Genomic DNA, 23,607 nt, shown 5'->3' with positions numbered 1-23,607 from the left:
ATTTATCTTTTATTTTTTCCCTGGTGCCAGAGATGAGCCTCGGGGTAAGCTGAAACTTATTTTTTTTTAATATAAATTAAGCTTCTTTTTTTGTGTTAAAAATCTTGAAGGGAATGAAGAATGTGTATGAGCACCAATACCAGCTGCCATTGCATGAAAGAAAGTGGTGACAATCTCCTGTAGATTCTGAATGATTGTTTTAATGGGCCTGGATCTGAAGTAACAAGCACAAAGATACTGTGCTGCCAGAAAAACAGGATCTGTTCTCCTTTACCTCATGCAACAAGATGTAACATTTAGCTTCTGGCTCAATGTGGCATCTCTTCAATGCTTTGATTTATTCCCACTTTTGCAAATCACGGTGGTATGCTATACGAGACGCATTTAGAGCTCTTGTTATAGTTCATTGAGTAGCATCACAGTTACCACCGGAGGAGAATTTCACTTGTATCAGAGCTGAGTGACCTAGAATAAAAAGAAAATAATAACAATAATAGTAATAAAAAGTGGGGAGGTTTGTTAGACTAGAATGAAACTGCATTTAGGTTGAATGAAAATCCCTTTATTATGAATAAATTTGAAATCAAAATGGAAACTAGAAAGATTTGGCTTAGTGCCATGTTTTGAATAGCATGGAGCATAGAGCAGCTATGATAATGTGAAGGTCTATGTAATTATTATTGTGTTTATGTATGAAAACATCTGTCAGGGAAAATGAAAGGTGTCTTCATGGATTTGTCCATTCAGCTTCTTCAATGGAAAGTGTTTACGACTGTAGAAAAAATATTAGTAAATAAAATATAATCAAAACAGCACAGCTTCATCTCATACTGTACTAATGTAGTAGTCAATTAGAGGCCCATACCTACAGATCATTATTTGGACCTTACAACAAAATTAACTTTAGCAACAGATTTACTGTAAGAATTTTTACTTGTGCACTTCCATTCACCACCTCCAAGTATAATCTAATATATAAAGGAGAATGTTTGTAAGTTTGTGCGCTAATAACTTGGACACTATAAGAGCTACTGCAGTCAAATTTGCATGGGATAACCTTTCATTCAGGAGAAGGTTTTAAAGTACTTTTGGACCCGAGCGGGTCCAAGCTCAAGCTGTAAAAATCAAAAAGTAACCTGCCACGCTGCGCTGCAGGGGCCGCCCTGCCCACCGTAAGTCCCATGACCACTGCCTGTGGCCCCCAGTGCCGTCCAGGACTCACCCTCTCCTGCCCGTGAGGTTACATAAGTGACCCCCTCGTCCCCCCCCCCCCCCCGCCTCGCACTGGTATGCAGTGCCCCAACCCCCACAACGGCTCGGGCACTTGCCCTGCCCCCCGCAACACCTGCAGCCCCAGGCACAAGCTGGGGTGCCCCTCCCGCATGTAACCTCCCCTCCACTCGGGGTCACCCCCCCCCTCTGGGGATTACACGGACCTATATTTTAATCCCTATAGAAATCAGTGCAACTTTTCTACCATTCAAAGAAAGATAGTGGACTACTGTTTTTCTACATTTTGTTCCTCCAGTTTCCTGAGCAACGCCAGGTAACTCCAGCTAGTTCAGAATAAATGATTATACAATCTCTGGGATATTTTTCACAAAAAAATCCTGTGTCATGGAAACTGTGTATTGTATACTGAAAATTGCCCTGTTTTATACCAGAAGAAGAAACAAGAACTGCCATATTTACTGCAATCCATCATAAATACTGAATAAAGATCCCTCCATCTTTCATTTTGTTATGAGAAAGAGCTGTATTTGGCAACACCAAATATTATAAGCTACAAAAAAATGGAACTTTGGATACTCCAGATTAGCAGGAGAATTGATCAAAGCTTACCCAAAGAGAGTTGTCCTGGAAAGGGGATAGTTTTAAGTGACTATTTCCTGACATTTATGTCGCTATTTTCAATTGTGCAATGGAGTTTTGTTACAGGAAATTACCTGAATGTGAATATGAAAAACAAAGTGATGAGAAGTGAAACCATAAGTGCCAAAAGCAGTGTTGTAGGAGGCAGACAAGGATGGAGAAAGGCAAGGATGCCTAGTCTCTTGGGCTGAAAGCTGCCCTCTTGTGTATAGCTGATGTGTGCAGTCCACAGGCTTATTTTCCCCTGTGGTACAGGAACAGTCCATGCACAAACTTGCTGTGGTTATGAGTTCTCAAGAGGTTGTAGCTTGTTGATACCAAAAATCAACAAGCCTAGAAGGCATAGCATTCTCAGATTGTCACCCATCCTATTACTTATTGATCCAAGTCTGCTTAGTTCTGAAAACCAGATGAGTCTAGGCCATTCAGGCACATAGCAGTATCCAGCATCTCTTCCTCCATTTGTAACTTATTGTGACCCTTATAATTTCTCTGCCACTGAAATTCTGCACTTCTAAATCTTCAGAGTTAAAACTGGGGGCTGAGCAATGTTCTCCCTGAGTCAGGTTGTGTCCATGCTAGGGAAAACAGTATTTTCAAAATATGTGAACTAATGTGTTAGGGTATGTCTACACTACCACCCTAGTTCGAACTAGGGTGGTAATGTAGGCATACCGCACTTGCAAATGAAGCCCGGGATTTGAATTTCCCGGGCTTCATTTGCATAAGCCGGCCGGCGCCATTTTTAAATGCCGGCTTGTTCGAACCCCGTTCCGCGCGGCTACACGCGGCACGGGCTAGATAGTTCGGAATGGTTTGCTAGTTTGAACTATCTAGCCCGTGCCGCGTGTAGCCGCGCGGCACGGGGTTCGAACAAGCCGGCATTTAAAAATGGCGCCAGCCGGCTTATGCAAATGAAGCCCGGGAAATTCAAATCCCGGGCTTCATTTGCAAGTGTGGTATGCCTACATTACCACCCTAGTTTGAAGTAGCGGGGTAGTGTAGACATACCCTTAGTTAACTTACTTGAAACCCCAATAGAGGCAGGGACATTGTTTTTTAACATTAGTTAACTGGTAGGAACCAACCAGGGCTATATTTTAAACACAAGTTAAAATGCAAATTGCTTTGTCTATGCTATAGTTTTAATACATGATAACTAACACAGTTGACATTTTGAAAATAGTTGTTTTGCTAGTGAAAGTAAACTTTTTAAAAGGTTTATAAATATGCTATGTGCTCTGTTGGGAGATGCTGGTTTTGTATACCAGGATGACAACGCTGCCAGTAGTGATGCTCTGGAATATAATGCCCAACAGTGGGGACCCGTGGGCCGCTTCACCTAGTGGCAACTAGCTGTGCCAGTTCCTGATGATTCCCCCTTGCCGGACGCCTTGCCCCCTCTCCTCTGCCCCTGCTTGCAGGCTGGGTTTCCCCAGTCGGTCCATCGCTGGCGGCTGTGCAGGGCTTTCCCCGCCTCCCTGCAAAACGGTGGAGGGTTTGCTGCTCGCCAAGCCATTCCCCGCTGACTCCCCTTGCCGGATGCAGTGCGGGTCCCAGCAGACCAGTCACAGGGGCATACTCCCAACCCAATCCCCCTCCCCTCCCCAAACACCTCCCCGCCCTGCTGTAACCCAGTCCGCTTTTTCCCCCAACCTTATGTCCCGGTCCCAACAGACACCACTGCTTGAAACGCAACCCCCACCTTTTCCATTATTTTCAATGGGAAAGTTGACCCCACATAACACGTTTTCACTTCACAATCATTTTCTGAAACATATCTATAGTGTTAAATGAGAAATTACTGTATTACAAAGATAATAACGACTCAGTGGCAAGATTACAAAGGGCTGCTTCACCTAGTGGCAATATTGCCTAGTGGCAAGAGTTGTGAGGGGAGGGGAACACATGCCCACCCTGGTTCCACCAGTTCTGAACCAAGGTACTTTAAAGCCATGTGCCCTGACACAGGCTTCGGGTCCAAATATCTCCTCAGGCCTCCCTCATGCCCCTTTTGCTCTCTCTCTGGCAGCTCCTCTGCTTGTAACAGTAGGTCATAACCTGTGGTTCCTGCCTGCAACTGAATTCCCAGAGCACAGCTTGAAGGCTCAGCCCCAGCAGCAGGGGCGGATGAGAGTTTTGCGGGGCCCAGGGCGTGGGGCCTATTGAAGCGCGGGGTCCGGGGCAGCACAATTTCGCGCATGCGCCAAGGCCACAGCTGTCAGGAAGTAGTGCGTGCGCAGGGCCTATTGAAGCGCGGGGCCCGGGGCAGTCGCCCCGCTTGCCCTGCCCTATATCCGCCGCTGCCCAGCAGCTTGCTAGCAGTTGGCTTTTGTACACAGACACTTTTGCACATACAGACGCTCTCCTCCTCAGACTAAGCAGAGTGGCTCCCTTTGGAATGCTCCTTCTACTGGGATCATGTGCAACGAGGACAAAGATGCATGGTCTCCTGGGCCCAAAGCAGTTTGTGGCCTTGCGTCGCCAGTGCATGGTTGGTACACCCTCTTATGAATACCTTATGAAATATGCAGTGAAAAATATTAAGCCATGTGCTACAGTGAACGGTCAAAAATGGTGCTTTTCAAAGGCAAACTGTTTCAAATATTTGCAACTCTTCTCAAACAAAATGTTTTCTAGCATGGAAAGACCACTTGCATTCATTAAGGAGAAAAGCCCTGAATGTGCAAACACATACACAGGTACTTTAACTTCAAGCAAACTTTTTACTATTGAAAGACTAGATATGGTTCTCTCTAAAACTCATGTAAAGCCCTAATGGTATAATTCACCGTTTGAGCAGACATATCCACACTAGTGCTGATCAACTAGCATACCAAAGATAGAGTGTAGCCCTGACAACATGCCTGGTGAGAGGAGCCAGCCACTGTGGGTATGTGACAGCAACATATAGCTAACCTATCTGGCTGCTCACGCAGCTGCCACTATACTTACTTTAGTTTGATCAGTGCAAAAACAAATAAGTCTCCTCAGGCTGGAACATATACCTCTAGCTCAAAATTTAGACATACCCTTCTAGTCATGGGGAATTGGTGTAGAGTGACAGATTAGAATTGGGATTTGAACTCTGATCCAAATTATACTTTTATTGAACCACTGAACCATCTCTAGTCCTTCATGACTGCTTATCTAGTACTGTATAAAGGACAAAATCTGAAAACTCAGGTGCCTAAAGTTACACAACTAAGAGTATATTTAGGTATGTTAATAAGTGACCTGATTTTGTGAGGTGGATGAGTACCTTTAACCTAATTTTTAAAATGTTGGCCTAACACCTATTTCAAGTGTGTCACAGAAAGGAATCAAGGAAATACAGCTTCTAATACATTTCGTCTATAATCACATAAACAAACACCTTTTAGCCATCATCATTGTGTGTAGATGGTATTTACAACACATGCAAAAAGCCATTTAGTTTTGGACATGAATATCTGTTGAAAAATAATTGTTATTGTTACTAGTGGGCTGCTCCCCCTTGCTCGCTACTCTCACCAACCGCCCTCTCTCTGAGGGTAGGTGACTGGCCAGCAGTGAGGGGGCAGGAGCGGGCTGAGGGCAGGGTGTCTGGCGGTAGGAGGGGGAGCAGGAGTGAGCAGGAGGCGCAGAGTGTCAGTGGAATGGGTGAAGGGGTTGGGGAGTGGTCAGGCTTGGACAGTGGAAGGGATGTGGGGTGGCTGGGGTGGGATTAGGATCGGATGGCAGAGGGGACCGGCATGGCCTGGGAAGGTGCGTGGAGGTTCAGGCTTGGATGGTGGAGGGGACCCTGCGTGGCCCAGGGCTTGGGGGGGGGGGGGGAGTCGGGCTCAGATGGCAGAGGGGAGTGGAGCTGGAGCAGTCCATGCCTGGAGAGGACAGCACCAAGGCTGGTTGCAACAAGTGGCTGAGTACAGAGGCGGTGGCAGCGGCATGGGGACGCAGATGATGTGGTGCTGTCACTGTCATCCTGCAGATTTTTTTTATTTATATATATAGATTTTTTTTTTTTTTTTTTTACATATTCTGGCTTTGTTGACAAGTCAAATATGAGTTTTATGGTCTCATACTAGTTCATTTTGTGTTTCTCACAAAAGCTACCATGTGAGTTGGCATGATAGGCATTTCCAATTCAAGGGCAACCCACGTATTGGGTCAAAACTGAGGTACATTTTACACAAACTCGGATGGGAAGTTGCACAAACCCCATGCCTGCACTGTATCCAACTGATGCATAAGCACAATACTCACTCGTGCATCTTTAAAAAATTGATTGAGATTAAAATAATGAGAGATTTCAAATTTAAAAGATCGCTGATACCTGATCAGTCCTGCATCATGGAACACTCATTAATTATATATTATTATAATATTATGTTACCTTTATATAAAAATGTCTATATTGAACAACCATCATTACACATTAATTTTAATAAACTAGCCATGCAATTGTCTTATTTTATGTACTGCTGAAGAATTCAGAAGGCTATGTAGAATGCATACAAATGTACTGCTAGCCACTGAAAATTCTTTTATGGGATTTTTAATTCATCAGACCATTGGAGTATAGTTAAGATGCATAGTTTCACAACTTTGAATGCAATATCAAAGAATGAAACAAACAAAAATATATGCTGTGATATAGATGAACTTGTCTTTGAAGCCAGATGCTTTATTTATCTGAGCATCTGCAGGTATGGCCACTTGAAGCTCCCATTGGCTGCGGTTCACTGTTTCTGGCCAATGGGATCAGCAGACGCATACCTGTAACAATAATGCACACATTGGCCGGGAACAGCAAACTGCAGCCAACAGATGTGGCAAGCAGATGTAGCTGCTAATGCTCAAGTAAATTAAGTGTCTAGCAGCCTGCCAGGGGCCAACCCTGGTGAACTGCATCCAGCCCACAGGCTGCTTATTGCCTACCCATTGATCTTATGGCTTTGCTACATGCTGCTTGTCTTATTGCTAGACTTAAATGTAACAATAATGCAGCCCACAAGCAGTGAGCAGTTTCTTTGGGGAAGGACACAAATATACACAGAATTCAAAATCACTGTTGTAGACCCCAATCCAATAAAGCATTTAAGCAACTGAGTAGTCCCTTTTACTGAATTCTCCCCTCCCCCCCAAAAAAAATCCACCGGGGAAAAAATTCTGTTGAGAAAATAAAGGGGGAGACCAAAGTTGTAGAGAAAAAAAATAATTTTTTTTTGCTTAACTCTCAGCGTTGGGTTTTTTTTTAAGTGTGGACCCTTTAAGAAATGCTTTTGAGGCTTTTTGGCCCTAAGAGGCTGCTGGTGGCCGTCTGCTATCTTGTCTCCATGCTCCAGGCCAGACAGCTCCCCTACAGAACCCAGTAAGCACCCAGAATTTTCATCTCCTGGCTGGGAAAAAAAAATCAGAAAATACTGGACATTTTAAGTATCTGGTATTTTCTGAATTTTTTTACCATACAGGAGGTGAAAATACCAGACTATCCGGGTCAATACCGGACACTTGGCAACCCTACTTATAACTTCACTGGGATTAGTCTCATGCTTAAAATTAAACATACACTTAAGTGCTGTGCTAGATCACTGCTGTAGGTAGTTCACAGGAAGTGATGCATAAACAAGAGATTATTTTTCTGGAGTTAGATTAGAAAACTGGAAGTAAGGGTTCTTGGATAAACCAGGGCAAAGTTTTTCAGATTCAACTTTTATTAATGAAAGATGCAAATTTAGTGACATTGAACTATTTCATAAATGTATATTGATTTTTCCTAATGGTTTCAATTAGAAAACAAAACAAAAACCAGAAAATCAGAAAAACTGAAATGTTTTATTTTGACAATTTGAAAGGAAAGGTTTTGCTCTTTTCGTTTGGAATGATGCTATATTTCAAACCTTCCTATAATTTTATTTCAAAACCATTTTAAAAAATGATCAAAATTGAAACAAAAATATATATCTTGGCACAATAAATCGTTTTATTTGACCAAAAATGATTTTTTTGCTTTTCTAAATTACCAAAAAATCATTGGCTCAGCTCTTCTCCTGGGTTTATTTCTGACAGTGTAAGGGTGGGCCTGTGCCTTTCCTCCACATAGGCATAGTCAGCCTAAATCTACCAATTTTAGCCCTTTTTAGAAACCATATTATCATTAACCTCATTTACTCTTACCCCAGTAGCTAAGATGTTTTAATGGCAAATATTTTGGATTTATAGTAAACAGATGTATGTATATGATCAAATGCTTCCATGCCAAGTAGATGCTATAACATACAATAGATTTCTCCCATAAAGTAAATGAGAGAAATACACAAAACACTTAATGACATCAATCAAGTTATAGTTAAAAAGAGGGGCGAACTGTGAATGAGATAAGTCAAAATAAGATAGATTGATTGATTTAGACTATTACAACGTGGGTTAAAATGAACTAAGATGGGGAAAGTAATAAGCAGGGCTTTTTAAAAAGTCTTTAGAAACCAATATTATCTAAAATGTCTGAGCATGGATTTTTATCCTAGCATTCTTAACCCTAATGAGAGAACAAGAACAAGACTTGAGGCCTGCTCCTACTTCCAGAAAAGTGCATAGCAAAATATTCAGTAGCTTATATGAAAGCAGGATCAGACCCTGTAATTCAGAGCACAGCACTATCAGGATAGCTGAGGTTTAATTTTTATGTATGAGATATCAAAAAGTTTTCAACAGGATGAAAGACTCATTTTAAATATTTCATGTAGAGAATATAGTGGCAAAGAATAGAGGTAAGTAAATAAATAATGTTCTGCTTCAGGTTCCTGAGATGCACTTATCCCCTTTATGACTCTTGATACTGCAGTGCATTTCCTTGCTTTCAGACTTCTCTTACCTCACTCCTACTTAAAGAATTTTCTAAGATTACAGACATAGATCTGTTCATCTCTTGTCTAGTCTCCTTTAACAGCTTAAGATAAATCCTATCTGAACCAGGTTTGAAGTCTCCATCCTGATTCTTTATCACTTCTGTGTTATTGGCTCTGAAGAAATCCAGGCTAGTGCATGTACAACTACCATCTGATGCTATTTGATTATTGTCCTGTCTTGAAAATATATGTAATGCTATATCTGTTACACTGTTATTTATGTCAGTAAATTCATCCTTCTTTACTATTTTCTATGCAATTAATGGGGGCTTTTTTTTAAAGCACATTTTACTTCTTTAAAAAGTAATCCAAAAAATGAAGCTTCAGGGGGTAGCTGAGTTAGTCTATACAGGATAGTCTGTACAGTGAGCTGTGCTCACAAAAGCTCATGATACTATCTACATGTTTTGTTAGTCTATAAAGTGCTATCACACATTTGTTGTTTTTTAAGTTTAATCAGAAAATGGGAGTTTCACTAGCATCGGCAAACAAAGCTTTTTACTATACTTCTCTGGTCTGGTATTAGTTAACACAGGGAAATACAAAGCTCACCTAAGAAAAGAGATCAATTATTTTTCAAAATTCTCTGTACATACAATAAATTTGCAAAAAAAAGTGAAGTACTTCCCGTGATGGAAGTGTAACCATAACCAGTCAATTTAAAAGGATTCAGTATATGATTCAAATCTTCTATGGGACTGTTATCAGCTGGTTCCTATTAATATTTGTAATAGTTATTACAGGACTTTCTAATTACATGAAAGTATAAAGGGTAAAATTTTCTGAAGTGCTGAAAGTCCTCAAAGTATTTTGGTGCCTAACTCCTACCGAAATCAGTAAGAACTAGGCACTTGAATACATTTGAAGGCATGAGCCTAAATCCCATTTTCAAAAATGCTTATTTTATTTAGGAGCCTAAGTCCCACAGACTTTCAAGAGGACTTGACAAATTTAATCTTGCCTCCCCAATATCCATTCTGAAAGCTGCTGCAAAGATCTTTTTGCAAGCTGTCATTTTGAGTACTGTCACTTCTTTGAATTTTCCCACTGGTTCCTCTTTCTCTAGCACAAACAAACTGCTTCTCTTCTTTTCCAAGGCCCTTCATAGCCTAGCCCTACCCTACCTATCAACTCTCATCAACACATGAATGAATGTTGAGTCCTGCCTCCCATTAGCCCAATGAAACCAGCCTCTAGCTTCCACTTGTTAAATTTTCAAAGAGGAACTTCAGTGCTTTCTCTCACTCTGCTCAGGCTCCTCACAAACATCTGAAAAACTTCCTTATTATCTAAACAAACTCATTAAACCGCCTTCAAATTCTTCCTTCAAATCATTTTGCTGCGATGCCTACAAAAATACTTGACAACTGCTGGTGTGCTGAGACCACTGAGTGTCATGGTGACCATAATTGTCTCATTATTTCATTGTCCTGCCCTGCCTGTCCCTATCTGTCATCACTGGTTTTATACTTAGATTGTCAACAGGGGATGGGCAATGAGCACTCCATGGACTGAATCAGGAGTGGGAAATTCTGGCCTGGGGGCTGGATCCAGTCCGTGGCGTTAATCCCTAGCAGGCCCCCACCTCTATGTTTACCTGTGCCTCTGCACATATCGGACCATCGCAGCTTTTGTTGGCTGCTGTCGCCCCCCTCCCCCCCGACAGGGGTTGCCACCCTCCTCCGGGGCATCATCCAACCAGCTTGGGCCTCTGCCCGAAGCGTGGTGCCCCTTTTTAGGGGAAATACAGCCCCACGGCCTAGCCCCCAAAGTTCACTGCCCCCGCAGTAGGGGAAATACAGCCCCACGGCCTAGTCCACAGTTCTCGCAGGCCCAGAGGCCTAGTCCAAAGTTCTTTATCCCAGCCCTCAGTCGCCGGGGTCTCAGGCAGCAGGGGTAGGGGGGTCCGGGCCCTCCCTCTCCACCGGGCCCCGACCCAGGGCCCTAGTAGTGACGGGAGGCTCCCACCACTGGCTCGGCAGGGGCTCCTCCCCGCAACGCCCCGAGCCCTCAGGGGCTTTTCCAGCTCCCTGCCCTGGGTCACTTCCTACCCCCAGCCCGGCGCGGCCCCACCTGTCGCCGTTGGTCGGGTGGCTGTACTGGTCCTTCCCCCGGCAACATCGGCGTTGGCAGTGGCCGGTCCGGGTCCCGGGGGTGGGTCGGTCGGCGGCTCCAGCATTGGGGCCGGGGCCGGCTGGGGCCTGGCAGCGGCGCGTTCAGCACTCTTGGCAATTCTCTCTCTGGCCAGTGGGCACTAGCTCCAGCTCGGGCCGCAGTCTGCCCCTTCTGAGCAGGCCAGCAGCCTTTTGTACCTGTGCTCCCCTTGGAGCATGCCCAGTAGGGCTCTGTGGGTGGGGCCCGGTCCGCCCCCAGCACCAGGTGGTTTCCCTGGGCTTGAGTGCGGGGGCAGGGCCGCCCCGTCACAGATGCGAACAGTAAACGGCGACCAATGAGAGCTGCAATCATCTGATACTTGCAGAAGCTCAGGTAAACATAGTGGTGTTAGCTTGCCAGGACCATTTTTTTATTGCCCAACCCAGACCCGCCCCAAACTAGCTGAATCTTTGTGTGTCAATGCAGTGGGATCTGTCTTAAAAAGGCTATATTGTTAACTACCACCACGATATTTTGAATTATTTTAGAATAAGGCTGGGCTTCTTTTAAGAGGTGCTGTCAAGATTTTTAAAAATAAATTGGCATAGCCAATGTGCAAATCAGCATAGGTCTCCTGACTTTAATGGAACATTACACTAGCTGAGAAGCTGGCCTAATATCTTTAAAGAAACCTCATGTATTTCAAACACACTGATGTATAAAAATTTGAATAATACCTTTTCATTATTTATACTGTACAGTTATTTTTTGCACGTCACTTTCTAATTCACCAGCATAATACAGATATGTTTGGGATTCCAAAATTGCATTATAATTAAAAACAAAACAATATTTGCATTTAAACTTTAAAATGTCATAAAATCCTTTATATTAGGTTTCATAGGCACTCCTCTGCTTCTTTTTGGCAAAATGTAATTTTAGCCTAATTTACTCTAAAGCTTTCAAAATCTAGAAGAGCTCTGATTAGCAACCTATGTATTCATATATTTAACTACACTTATTTTTCAGATTTGTTAGTGAGGTTTTGTACTTTACATTTTGCTAAGTACATTCACCTTCATTCTTCACTGTAAGCTTGTTTCACTGACCTTCTGCTTTTATTTCCAGGTACAATATTAATATTCTGTCAGTCTAACGCCACTCTCTATAGTTATTTAAATATTTTGTTCACTAGCAAGGATTATAGTATTCACTTAACATGGAACAAGAGTGGCACCCAGTGGCCAGAACAGTCATCTCTGGCATGTATTCACAGTTTTTCCATTCTGCTTCTTAGGCTACATCTATACTACCGCAGAAAGTCGACTTGCAGTATGCAACTCACATAGTTATTCATGTAGCTGGAGTCATCATACCTTAAATCGAGTTACCATGGGGCCTACACCATACTGGTCTCAACAGGAGAAACTCTCTCATTGACTTCCCTTATTCTTCTCGTACAGGGTACAGTAACAGTGTTGACTGTAGAGTGAGTGATCTGTGGTTGATTTAGTGGGTCTTCATTAGACCTGCTAAATTGACCACGAGTGGATTGATCTCAAAATCTCCTTGGGAGAGCTTTTCTGGGATGCTGAAGATAGGAAATTAAGCTCATAGAATAATTTTCCTGTTCTACACTGGCAATAAAAAAACAAAGAACAATTGTAGATAATTTCCTAAAGAGGTCACTGTCTGCACTCCTCTGCTGCCATAAAAATGTCTTTATAAAGAATTATTTAAAGTGGAGTAATGAGCAACTGCTAGATTCAAACACCTCAAATTCCATAACACTTCTATACCCTCAGAGCCAAATTGTCACTAACTGTTGTGCAGATGCACAGGAAGAGGGGGAGTGCATTTAGCACATCCTTCTCTAGGACCAGATATAATATCAATCCTTCCACTTAAGGAAATGGAATGACGTGTGGACTGCCAGAAAGCTGGACCTTGTTCTCGTCCCTTATCCACACTAGCCTACAGAACAGTCCTGACACACTCAAAGGAAGAGGCTAGAACATCCCAAAGGATCCTTGGGAACAATTCTTCCTAGGGTTTCCCCTGTGGTGATACTAGAGTTGTCAGGTATTTGGTTTTCAACCAGAACATCCAGTCAGAAAGGAAAACTGACAGCGCCCCCCAGTAGGGGGAAAGGGTTGAAAGAGCAGCTATTGCTTCTGGAGCCTGGAGGGGCGGCTCTACTTAGCATACCTCAGTGTGATGGAGAAAACTGGCTTACTCCAATGGTTCTGGGGTGGGAGTGGGGGAGCAGTGGCCATGGCCATCCCACTTTTTGAAAGTGGACAGACTATACTGTCTGCTTTTCCCTGGGGTTGACCCTTCCCCCACTCCTTCTCCTCCTCCCCCAGGCCTCACCACCTGACCAGACTTGCATGAAACCTGACTGAAGAACTCAGGCAGTTGTGGAAACGACATGGACACTCCATCTTCTCATGATGTGGGGACACTGACAGCAGCCCTTGGCCCATGTCACTGGCCCTCAGGTTCCGTGCCTGGTCTAATATATTTAAAACCTACCAATAGTAATTCCAAGCAACACATTCATTTTAAGGTCAGTGTGATTATATTTTCATTCTTGAGATAATTCTTAAATTATAATAAAGTGAATGTCTATAAATATAGAACCACAATGTAAATAGTAAATATGCCATTCACTGAGCTCATGAGACATCTGTAGAAGGAAAATGTCATCAGCACTCATAAAAAGAGGAGCAAAAGAATGAACTTGCTTATATCCTCTTGAATTTATAGACTACAACATGCCATGCTAACCCTTTCAATGGAATCTCTTCACTGGATAACAGTACAGTATGGGTATGTCTACACTACCCTCCTAGTTCGAACTAGGAGGGTAATGTATGCATACCGCACTTGCTAATGAAGCCCGGGATTTGAATTTCCCGGGCTTCATTAGCATAAGCGGGGAGCCGCCATTTTTAAATCCCCGCTGCTTCGAACCCCGTGCAGCGCGGCTACACGGGGCTCGAACTAGGTAGTTCGGACTAGGATGCCTATTCCGAACTACCGGTACACCTCGTTTCACGAGGAGTAATGGTAGTTCGGAATAGGAACCTAGTCCGAACTACCTAGTTCGAGCCCCGTGTAGCCGCGCTGCACGGGGTTCGAAGCAGCGGGGATTTAAAAATGGCGGCTCCCCGCTTATGCTAATGAAGCCCGGGAAATTCAAATCCCGGGCTTCATTAGCAAGTGCGGTATGCATACATTACCCCGCTAGTTCGAACTAGCGGGGTAGTGTAGACATACCCTATGATAGTATGGCAGATACTGTTCCATAGCTAGATTGTACTCCTGGCCCTGATCCTGCGATTGCAGGCAGACCTCTGCAACTGCCCTGAAACCAGTGGTGTTCCTGCTGGCCATGGAGATCATATAATTCCAACCTCAAAAATCAATAAATTAGCCCTGAGGTTGAGAGAAATTTTTCTTCCAATTTGAAGTGAGTTAGACTAAATGTTCCTAAATCACAATATTTTGAAAACAGATTCACCAAAGTTCCAAAATTCTACATTTTTAAGGTCACTTATACCAAAATAACCTCTCCCTCCCCAGAATAAAAAAGATGAGAGAGGTTAAAGGGTGCTGAGTTTTCCAGGTTGAATTTCAGGACCACAATTTACCTGAGTAAAGTCTAATTTCAATTGTTAGTAAGGCTTTATTATTATGTATGGTAGTGCCCATTATGGGCTCGGTGCTTTCCAAACACTTAAGAAGGATAGTCAGACACAAGGCACTCACAACCAAAGATTAGGAAAGCTGTCACACCAGGGAGAGAGGACTAGTGATAACCTGATGGAGGGTCAAGTTACCCTGTCCCAAGAGAAGAAAGACAACACGAGGCGTGGAGGTGGTCCAGTGGCCAAACTGCTAGGTGATGGCACCAGCATACACCATACATTTGTGTGGTGAGAAAAAAGCACACTTAGTATTGGAAATATATATTAATTGTGTGATTAAAACAATGGTCTGAGGTGCACATTAGTTAGCATAGCAGCTGTGGGGAGAGTGCTCTGGGCGCTGCAGGGGGAGGATGGAGTGGAAGGGGAAGGATGGGACCTCGGGAAGAGGGGTTGGGGCTGTGGGCTAGCCTCCAGAGAGTTACCTTTCTTTACAACACAGTCTCCCTCAGAAACCCCACTAAACTTCTCTGAACATAAATTAATGCAGATCCCATCAGCATCCATTTGCATCGACTCCCCCACCACAGATTGATGAAATCCTTATGGCAAAGTGGGTGCCTGCAGCCATTGGGGGAAGTCGTAACAGCACAATGCCTGATCTCCAGAGCAGTAACAGAAATGTAGCCGTGTTAGTCTGGTGTAGCTGAAGCAAAATACAGGACTATGTAGCACTTTAAAGACTAACAAGACTATTTTCTTTCACTATTTGATCTGAGGAAGTGGGTCTGGCCCATGAAAGCTCATCATCTAATAAACCATCTTGTTAGTCTTTAAAGTGCTAAATAGTCTTGAATTTTGCTTGGTCTCCAGAGGACTGAGTGAAGGCATTGCAGATCTTTGGACACAGCTGTAAGCTTTTGTGATTTTGTCACACTATTTGGTATTTTTCTTAAAATTTCTGCTCCTAGAATGAATACAAGTACATAAAATGTCAGCTTTCGATTTAAAAAAAAAATCTAGCCTTCTCAGTTTTTGAGAAATCTATAACTTGAGTGTAACCTAAATACTTTGAAACCAGAATACAAATAAGTGTTGGACTCTTTTTATATTTTTAAAAATCTCAAGCCAATGTCATGGTTTTTGAAGGAATGACTCATGATTTTTGAAAGCTTCCACATAAACTGTCCTAACTTCTGACAGATGCCCAAAATCCAAGCAAATGTCAAGGGATCCACAAACTTAAGGCAAAAACTCAGTAAATCAAAATTTGTGAGGTTTCTAATCCACAAAGTCCTTATTTCAAATAAGATTGAAAGGTGTAATCTTAGACTGAATGACTTAGCTTGAGCTAACAAACACCTTTTCAATGAATGCTTGTTCTAGGAAAAAGATGTATTATGTTATATAAAATCCTAGTGTAGATAGCATGAGACAGGTTTCAATGCAAGGGTCCACCCCACACAGAGAAACTGACGTAAATGTACAACTTGCCCTGTCTGCACTGGGATTTTACATTCATAGATATGTAAAAGCTCACCTGTGTTCCTAGTGTAGACAAAACCGATGGGAGAAGCCCTAGACTCTACCTCAATTAGTTTACATGCTAATATGAAATTACTGTGTCTTGACTTGAACTGTAGAAGGTTTAATTAGAAAGAGAGGATGAGGTCTAGGCTATTTTACATTCTAATCTAGATAAAGCTATGTGTAATTAGACTAAATAGGGGGAAAAGTAGCCTAACATATTGAAATACTTTCAATTAATTAAGAAGTTGTTTTGTCAATTATTAAATCAGAAGGATATTAATTTCCTTGGCCTTAATCTACCTTGTGAAGCTGTCAATGCATTGGTTTACTATTTGACTTTTAATTAAACTTTTTGTATTTAAAACATTTTAATTATTTAGTCTTTACAATTGAATATGAACATTAAAAAGTTTATGTTAGTATGCATTTAAATTTTCCTCTAAATCTGCTATTTCCATCACTGGCTGTAAACAGCTCTGCTAATTCCATGGCCTTTTACATAACTGATGGTTAAAATCTGGTTTATAATATGAAGTGCATGGGTTTGAGCCAGGACAAATCCCATTGACTTCAATCACAGCAGGATCGGGGTCCATCTTGGTCACCTTACTCTTTATACAGGGACTTGAACAAATTAGTGGGATCAACTGATTTGTTATTGATATTAGAGGCTTTATTCTGTGAATGCTACCTAGAGTTCTCCTTGATGATTTCCCCTGATTGGGGGTACTTACTGGAAACATTTCAATGACCTTCACCTTTCCACCTCCAATTACCTATATGCACTTCACTTCTCCAGGGCTTCCCCTTAGCTTTTTATTAAATATTCCACTTCCGGAAAACAGCTTCTTACCATTCACATGCTCTGTCAAAGAAATCAGCAAGCAAAGAAATAAAAAAGCAAAATCATAAGTAGAACCTTATAACCCATCATTACACTACCACTGAGAAAAGAACATTCTTCTCTGCTGTGCCCAGTGACTGTTGATGTCAGCGGGGACTCTGACAACTAGCACTGGCAAATGTTGAAATAAGGTACTGTATGCATATTTTTAGCTACAGTATGTTCTGTAACTCAAGTACTTGTGACATATCAATTGCTTGGTTTTATTTTTGTCTTTTGTTGATGGAGTGATACTGCAAGCTGCTGAGTGCCTGAAACTCCCATTACAGTCAGAGGAAGTTAAGGGCATGAAGGCCCAGATCCTCTAAGGTATTTAGTAGGGATGTTAAGGACGAGTTGACTTGCTGACTATCTAATAAGCATTTGCTCATTAGATAGTTGACAGGATAGTCGACTAGTCGCTTTCCCCTCCCCTTTGCTGCCTTTATGAGAAAGAGGCAGCAAGTGGGGGTGGGAAGAAAGGGGTACATCAAACCGGCAGTGTCACTTGGAGCCAAAGGCCAGATCCCGGGCTCCAAGTGGCACTACCGCTTTGAAACCCACATGCAGCCTGAGACCAGCTGGGGTGTCCCCAGGCTGCACGTGGCATTTCAAAGAGGCAATGCTGCGTGGAGCCCGGGATCAGCTGGGGACTCATCTGCTGACCCCGGGCTCCATGCGGCGCTGTCACTTTGCAATGCTGTGGGGAGCGCAGCATCAGGCTCCCCCTAGATTGTTGCTACATTTCAAAGGCAGAGGTGCCCTATCGACTAATTGAATAGTAAATCCAAAATACATTGACTATTCAATTAGTTAATTAGTCGATATTTAACACCCTTAGTATTTAGGCACCTATCTCCTATGGGATCCCTTGAGGAGTTAAACATAATTGTCTCCAACTCGAGACCACTAAGGGTGCATCTACACAGCACTCTTACCTCGAAATAAGCAAATTGCGTAGCTTATTTTGAGGTAATTTCAAAATAAAGCACCATTCAAAAATGTCCCTTAATCTTTGTGCAATGAGGTTTACAGAGATGTCAGAATAGTGAGCCCATTATATTTCGATATAACAGGCTTGCTCTTAAGACATGGAATAACTATTTCAGGATACCGTAGGTTGCCCAAAATAGCTCCACAATGTAGATGTAACCTAAGGTATGATTCTCAGAGGTGCTCAATACTCTCAATTCCAGTGGAAATTAAGAGGAACTGCAGGTGGTGAATACTGATGAAAATCAAGTCCTAGGTGTGTAGAGTTGGAAATTAGTTAACTTGGAAATTAGTTAACTAAAGTTTTTAAAAAACAACTCTAATATAAACATATCCTAAAAAAATAATATCTGCATTTCTTTTTTTTGTTCTGCTCCATACTTAGAATTGTTGCACTTCCTCAGACCTGTTCAGGAACAAACCCAGACAGAGGTTAAGCTGGAGCAGTATTCTTTTGGGGATGTTTATTGGCACAGATTCTTAAGAGTAAAGTGATACTCACACACATACATCACATTCATGCTGGCAGTTTGGAGGCAGGCTGCAAGTGTGATGTAGATTACTTTCGATTTCGCTGGTGGCTGGAGTACTGGCCAGGTGTCAGCTTCCTGGAGTCTCTACCATGATGTTCCTTGGGACATCCCTTCAGATCTGCTGGAAGCTTTACTTTCTCTGAGCTGGTCTTGGGTTTCTGCTGTGATGTTACATCTTGTCCAAGAGAGAGCGAGAGATTTTCTAGACACATCTCAGTTAATTTATCTGCTTGCAGGGTCTTTGTCTGCCACAGAAGGTCACAGATCCTAAACTGCCTTCTTGGTTGGGTATTTTTCATTCACACCTCACACACATTCCAGAGGTTACATTCATATTCAGAAGCAATGTGGTTTCTAAGCAAAGTGGGGCCTCATGGCCCTGAGTACAAGAAATTGCATTGTACCAAAGATAACATACCAAAGGCATGATAAAAAGCTTCACAAATTGTAACTAAGAAAGCGAAGGTCAGGGAAGAAGGGAAAAGCAGAGGAGTATGTCTGGTCAGCTAGACACCAGTGAAGGCGGGGGAGCGGGAGAGGTCGTGTCTGACTGGTTTCAGGAATATCACTTTCAGAAATCATTTATGGTCAGATTGTCAAAGCTACTGAGTATCTGCAGCTAACATTGATTACAGCAGCTTCTGAAAATTGATACATCAATGTCTTCATGCCTCCACCTTCCCAACTGTAAAATGGAAATAACACTACGAAAAATTAGAAGCTTTCTCGGTGATAAATTATATTTGGGCTTTGAAAGTCTAAGATAAATGATGTTATATGTATTCTGTCTATTGTAATGAAAGTTTTATTGAAGGCTATACATGATTTTTTTCTTATAACCTTGTTTTATAAGCTCACAATTTTCTAGGAAACACCTATTTCAAAACCAAACCATGCATCAGGGCTGTAAAGTTAATAAATCAATGTTGCTAAAAGAACTTTGGGCTAGACCCACAAAGGCTCTAGATACTTAGCTGCCACTTTCAGGGCCTACATCCAATATTTAGGCACCACTGAGATCTTTGAAACCCCCACTCAGCTGCTGCCCAACTCTTAGTTCCCTGAGTGACGAAATTTCTGCAAGCTTGCACAACACTACCCACAACTGATACCATACTGCTTGATGCCCTTATCTCCTGCCTAAGCCCCAACATGATGCTCAAATTAGCTATTTCCCTGCTTGTCTTGACTATATAACCCAATCCAGTAGGGTATTTTCAGAGCACACCAATTCCCACCAGATTTATGGGGGTGACCAGATCAGGAATTTTGGGGTGAATACATGGGCATGCATGAATACCAATAGCTAGGAGTCACGCTATTCACTTGGAATGTAGGAGACCTGATTTCAAATTTCCACTCTCTTTGATGTATAGCAGGTGTGGCGTAGTGGGGGTGCTGTCTGCTCTGTATCCCAGGATCCCCCTGTGCTGTGCTGTGCTGTGCTGTGCTGTGCTGTGCTGTGTGATTCCCACTGATTCACCCACATGTTGTGATGTAGTGTCAGTACCTTGCTGGTTCCTGTGCTTGGGTTGTGGGCTGTGAATGACCCCTACCGGCCTCTGCCTGTGAGCACTGCCCAGCAGGTGGGCTGCCTAAGTCATGTAGACAAAGACAAAGTTGGGGCAGCAAGGGAACTAGGGAAGTGAGTGTTCAGGGGAAGGGTCAGTCTTGGGCTGGAATCATGAAGGAACCAGTCTAAGGAGGGGGCTGGACTCTAGGGGCCCAGGGACCCCATCTCAAGGGGTCTGAGGCATCCTGGTCCAGACTTCTGTAGACACATCATGGCTATGCTGTGCTGTATCCTGGAGAAGCAATAAACCCCCTGTATTCTACCGGCTGGCGCAGTCTGTTCTTGCTGCTATGGGGGTGCAGTGTTGGGGGAACTCCGACACATCATCACAGCAGCATCTTCCATATTCCAGGTAACTGCCCAAACCCCAAACTATAGTATTTTCTGGACTAAAACCTTTCATTCTCTCCTTTTGAAACTGTTTCTCTCAGTTTGCTGGCTTTCTAATGATCCCATTTGTAGGTAACTCATTCTTGCTGTGGATTGGATAGGGAGCCTGAACACCAAATGTGGGTCTGAGCATTCCTCTGGGCAACAGGACACCTACACATTAGTGGGGCCCTATGTAGCCAGACACAAACCCCATCTTGTTTTTCCACGAACCCCATCTTGTTCCCCCCCCCCAGAGAGCAAGAGAAAGGCAGTCAGCCTTTGATGCCCTGGGAACGCAGGTGTGCTGCCTGTCCCTGACTCTAGCATAAACAGAAACCAGACAGTAAATGGGCTAGTTGACAACCCGGGGCCTCCCGTCGCCCTGATGGCTAGTACCAGTAATTGACACGCCTGCACTGTCCCAGGAGAGGAATCTTCGCCCATCACATACCAGAGGTGCCCATTGTCTGCATTTTCCCAGGTGTAAATTATGCTTTGCACCCTTCGTGGGAAACTTGGTGTTCAAAGCCTTTTTTCCTAATTGGCCACTTGAGACCAGGAAGAAGCCTACATGACCCAAGGGGTATAAAAAGAGGTTCAGCAGCCCACCCCATTTGAGCTCCAATCATCTATACCTGCTGGCAGGTATTGATTGTCTCCCGAGGTCTGTGGGACGCCCAACTTCGCCCTACTTCTTCCCGAGGGATTGAGAGAAAGACGCTGGCAACGCCAAGTCTGGAACGCAGGGGTGAGAATTATACCTGCTATGTGTCTATTTTGCATGCATTTAATAAGAGCTCAGAGAACCAAAAGGGTTTCATGGTACCTGTAAGTGACTTATTAGTGTAATTTCTGTCCTGTCCTTTGTAGTGTCTGTCTTATCTGTAACACAGCAGTAGCATTTAACAACTAAGTTTACCCTGTAACAATAAAATAGTAACTGTTTAAGCTTTAACCTGACTCCTTCAGAACCAAGCACAATTTAAAAGAACTTCAGCCGGTCATTAGGGACAGATATAGGGAGAGCTTGGGTGTTTGGATTTGTGTCACACCCAGGTGGCAAAATCCACTGGGGCACCTTTCAGTCTTTCCCAAAGCTGCCCGCTGCAAAGGAATTACGAATTCTAGCAGCTGAAATCTGAGGTGTAATAAGCTCTTCCTATAAACTCGGGGCGTTTGAGAGCCTGTTGGCTGCCCTCTGCGACGGGACCCCAGTCCTAGCACTAAAGTCACAGACGTTAAACTATTTTTCGGGGCGCCCTCTAGCCTCCTAGGCTGCCCACTGCAACGAGACTTTGTGTCTCAGCAGTTGAAGACTTGGGTGTAACACACACGCACACACTGCCCTGACCGTCGGCTGACACCCTACCGAATTCATGGTTCATTTTGATTAATTTCAAAGATATAGGGTTTTTAAAATGGTAAATTGCGTTTTTTCAGCTATTTAATTGTGAAATTTCACAGAGTTGTAACTGTAGGGATCCTGACCCAAAAAGGAGTTGTGCAAATGTTATTGTAAGGGTGTGTATGGCTCTAGTACCCTTACCTTTGTGCTGCTGTTTGATGCTGGGCAGCTGAAGGCAGAGCTGCCACCAGCAGCAGCAGAGAAGAATGGCAAGGTAGGATATTGTCACCCATATTTCTGCTTTGATGCCTGCAGAGCTGCGACCGTAGTCAACAGATGCCATGCTGTAGGTGCCATGCTAAAAGGAACAGTACTTCTGCACTGCTGCTGTCTGGGTGCTGCCTTCAGAGCTGGGCTCCTAGCCAACATTACATCCACTGCTCTCCAGTTTCCTAGTTCTGAAGGCAGAACAGAAGGGTGGCAATATCATGACTCTCTTAAAATAACTTTGTGCTCCCACTGCGTCAGGACCCCCTAATTTGATAAATGCTTGTCTTCCCCATGATACCTACACACTATGGCTGTGCCTACACTGTGCCCATTTTGCGCAAGAAATATGCAAATGAGGTGAAGCATGGAATATTGCCGAGCCTCATTTGCATAATTAATTAGGCTCTGTTTTTGCACAAAACCCCCGTCACGCAAGAGCCGTACTTCCTGAAAAAAAATGCGGAAGAATGGCTCTTGCGCAAAAGCCTCTTGCGCAAAAAACAGAGCCTCATTAATTTTGCAGGTGAGGCTAGGTGATATGCCACACTTCGCCTCATTTGCATATTTCTTGCACAAAATGGGCAGAGTGTGGACATAGCCTATAAATACACAAAGGGCCAGTTTTCATGGGAGCACACTAGATTACATGGTCCATGTTGTATTTTGCATGGCTGTGAATTTGGTCATTTGGTAGGGTCCTCCACATTGGGCATTGCAAAGCTGAGCACTGCAATGTTTTCATTCTATTGTGGGTATGATCCTTTTTATTTTCCACCCCCTAACTTCGTACAGTTTTAAGATGAAATTATACTATTGGACCCTCCTGCCTAATGAGGCTTAAGACTGCCACCCATCCAGATGAGTCTGCACTTCGGCACGCTTGTATGGGTGCCATTCGAAAAGCCAGGGGAAGAGGTGGAGGGGCAGGGGCAGGGCCCTGGTGGAAAGAGGTAAAGGGGAGGAGCCAGGGGAGGGTGGTGGGTGAGGAAAGGCAGTGCCAAAGTCGCGCCAATAACTCTCAAATCGGGCTTGTTTTTTGCCTTCATTGGCCTTTTGCACGTGGCCGCAACTGCAGGGCGGCAGGGGCCCGAGATGCCAGCAGAAGCAGAGAGGAGCGGGCAGGGCTCGGGACACCGGATTTCACGTTGAGCCGTGGCACAAAGTGCCGCCCAGAAAGCAAGTTCGGGCAGGGAGCGCACAGCGGTCACCCCAGCCCCCTGCCCGGCGCTCGGTGAAGTCCTTGCCTCATTCAGCCGGAGACCAGAAAGCGCATGCGCAACAAGGGGGGGAGGCGATGTGAGGAGACCAACATTGCGCGCGCGCATTCTCGCTAGCAGCAGGGACGCGTGGAGGCGGAATGAGGACGATGTGGCGCATGCGCTGTGGGGAGACCACTCACCATCGAAAGCCTGATTGGGTGCCAACATTCTATTTCCGGTTGGCTTTCATCTATGTCCGGGTCACTAAGTGACGCCGGCGGTTATTACTGGTTAGCGCGCTAATAAAAATTACATGTAAAAAGCCTAGCAATCATCTAACTGTCGCGCGTGTGTTGCTGCTCGGGTGTGCTCGGCGCGGTCGTGACATCGGCCTCCGCCG

At 43.7% G+C, this 23,607-nt stretch overlaps 1 protein-coding gene and 1 long non-coding RNA gene across 2 annotated transcripts in view; one reads left to right on the top strand and one right to left on the bottom strand.

Moving 5' to 3' along the window:
* Positions 1-180: 180 nt before the first annotated feature.
* LOC102458736 (uncharacterized) lies at positions 181-23,540 on the bottom strand. Its single transcript, XR_331479.4, has 3 exons — positions 23,408-23,540; positions 18,418-18,623; positions 181-465 (listed from the first exon to the last, which is right to left on the bottom strand). It is a non-coding gene; the product is annotated as an uncharacterized LOC102458736 (long non-coding RNA).
* Positions 23,470-23,607, top strand: part of TFB1M (transcription factor B1, mitochondrial) — a 42,827-nt gene continuing 42,689 nt past the window's right edge. The window contains exon 1 of the mRNA XM_075924493.1: positions 23,470-23,607. The gene's annotated coding sequence lies outside the window, so the exon portion shown is untranslated.

The sequence above is a fragment of the Pelodiscus sinensis genome, chromosome 3 (genome assembly GCF_049634645.1).
Source record: "Pelodiscus sinensis isolate JC-2024 chromosome 3, ASM4963464v1, whole genome shotgun sequence".
Classification (NCBI taxonomy): Eukaryota; Metazoa; Chordata; order Testudines; family Trionychidae; genus Pelodiscus; species Pelodiscus sinensis.
The sequence above is the reverse complement of the archived record's forward strand: the minus strand, read 5'-3'. Positions and strand labels throughout refer to the sequence as shown.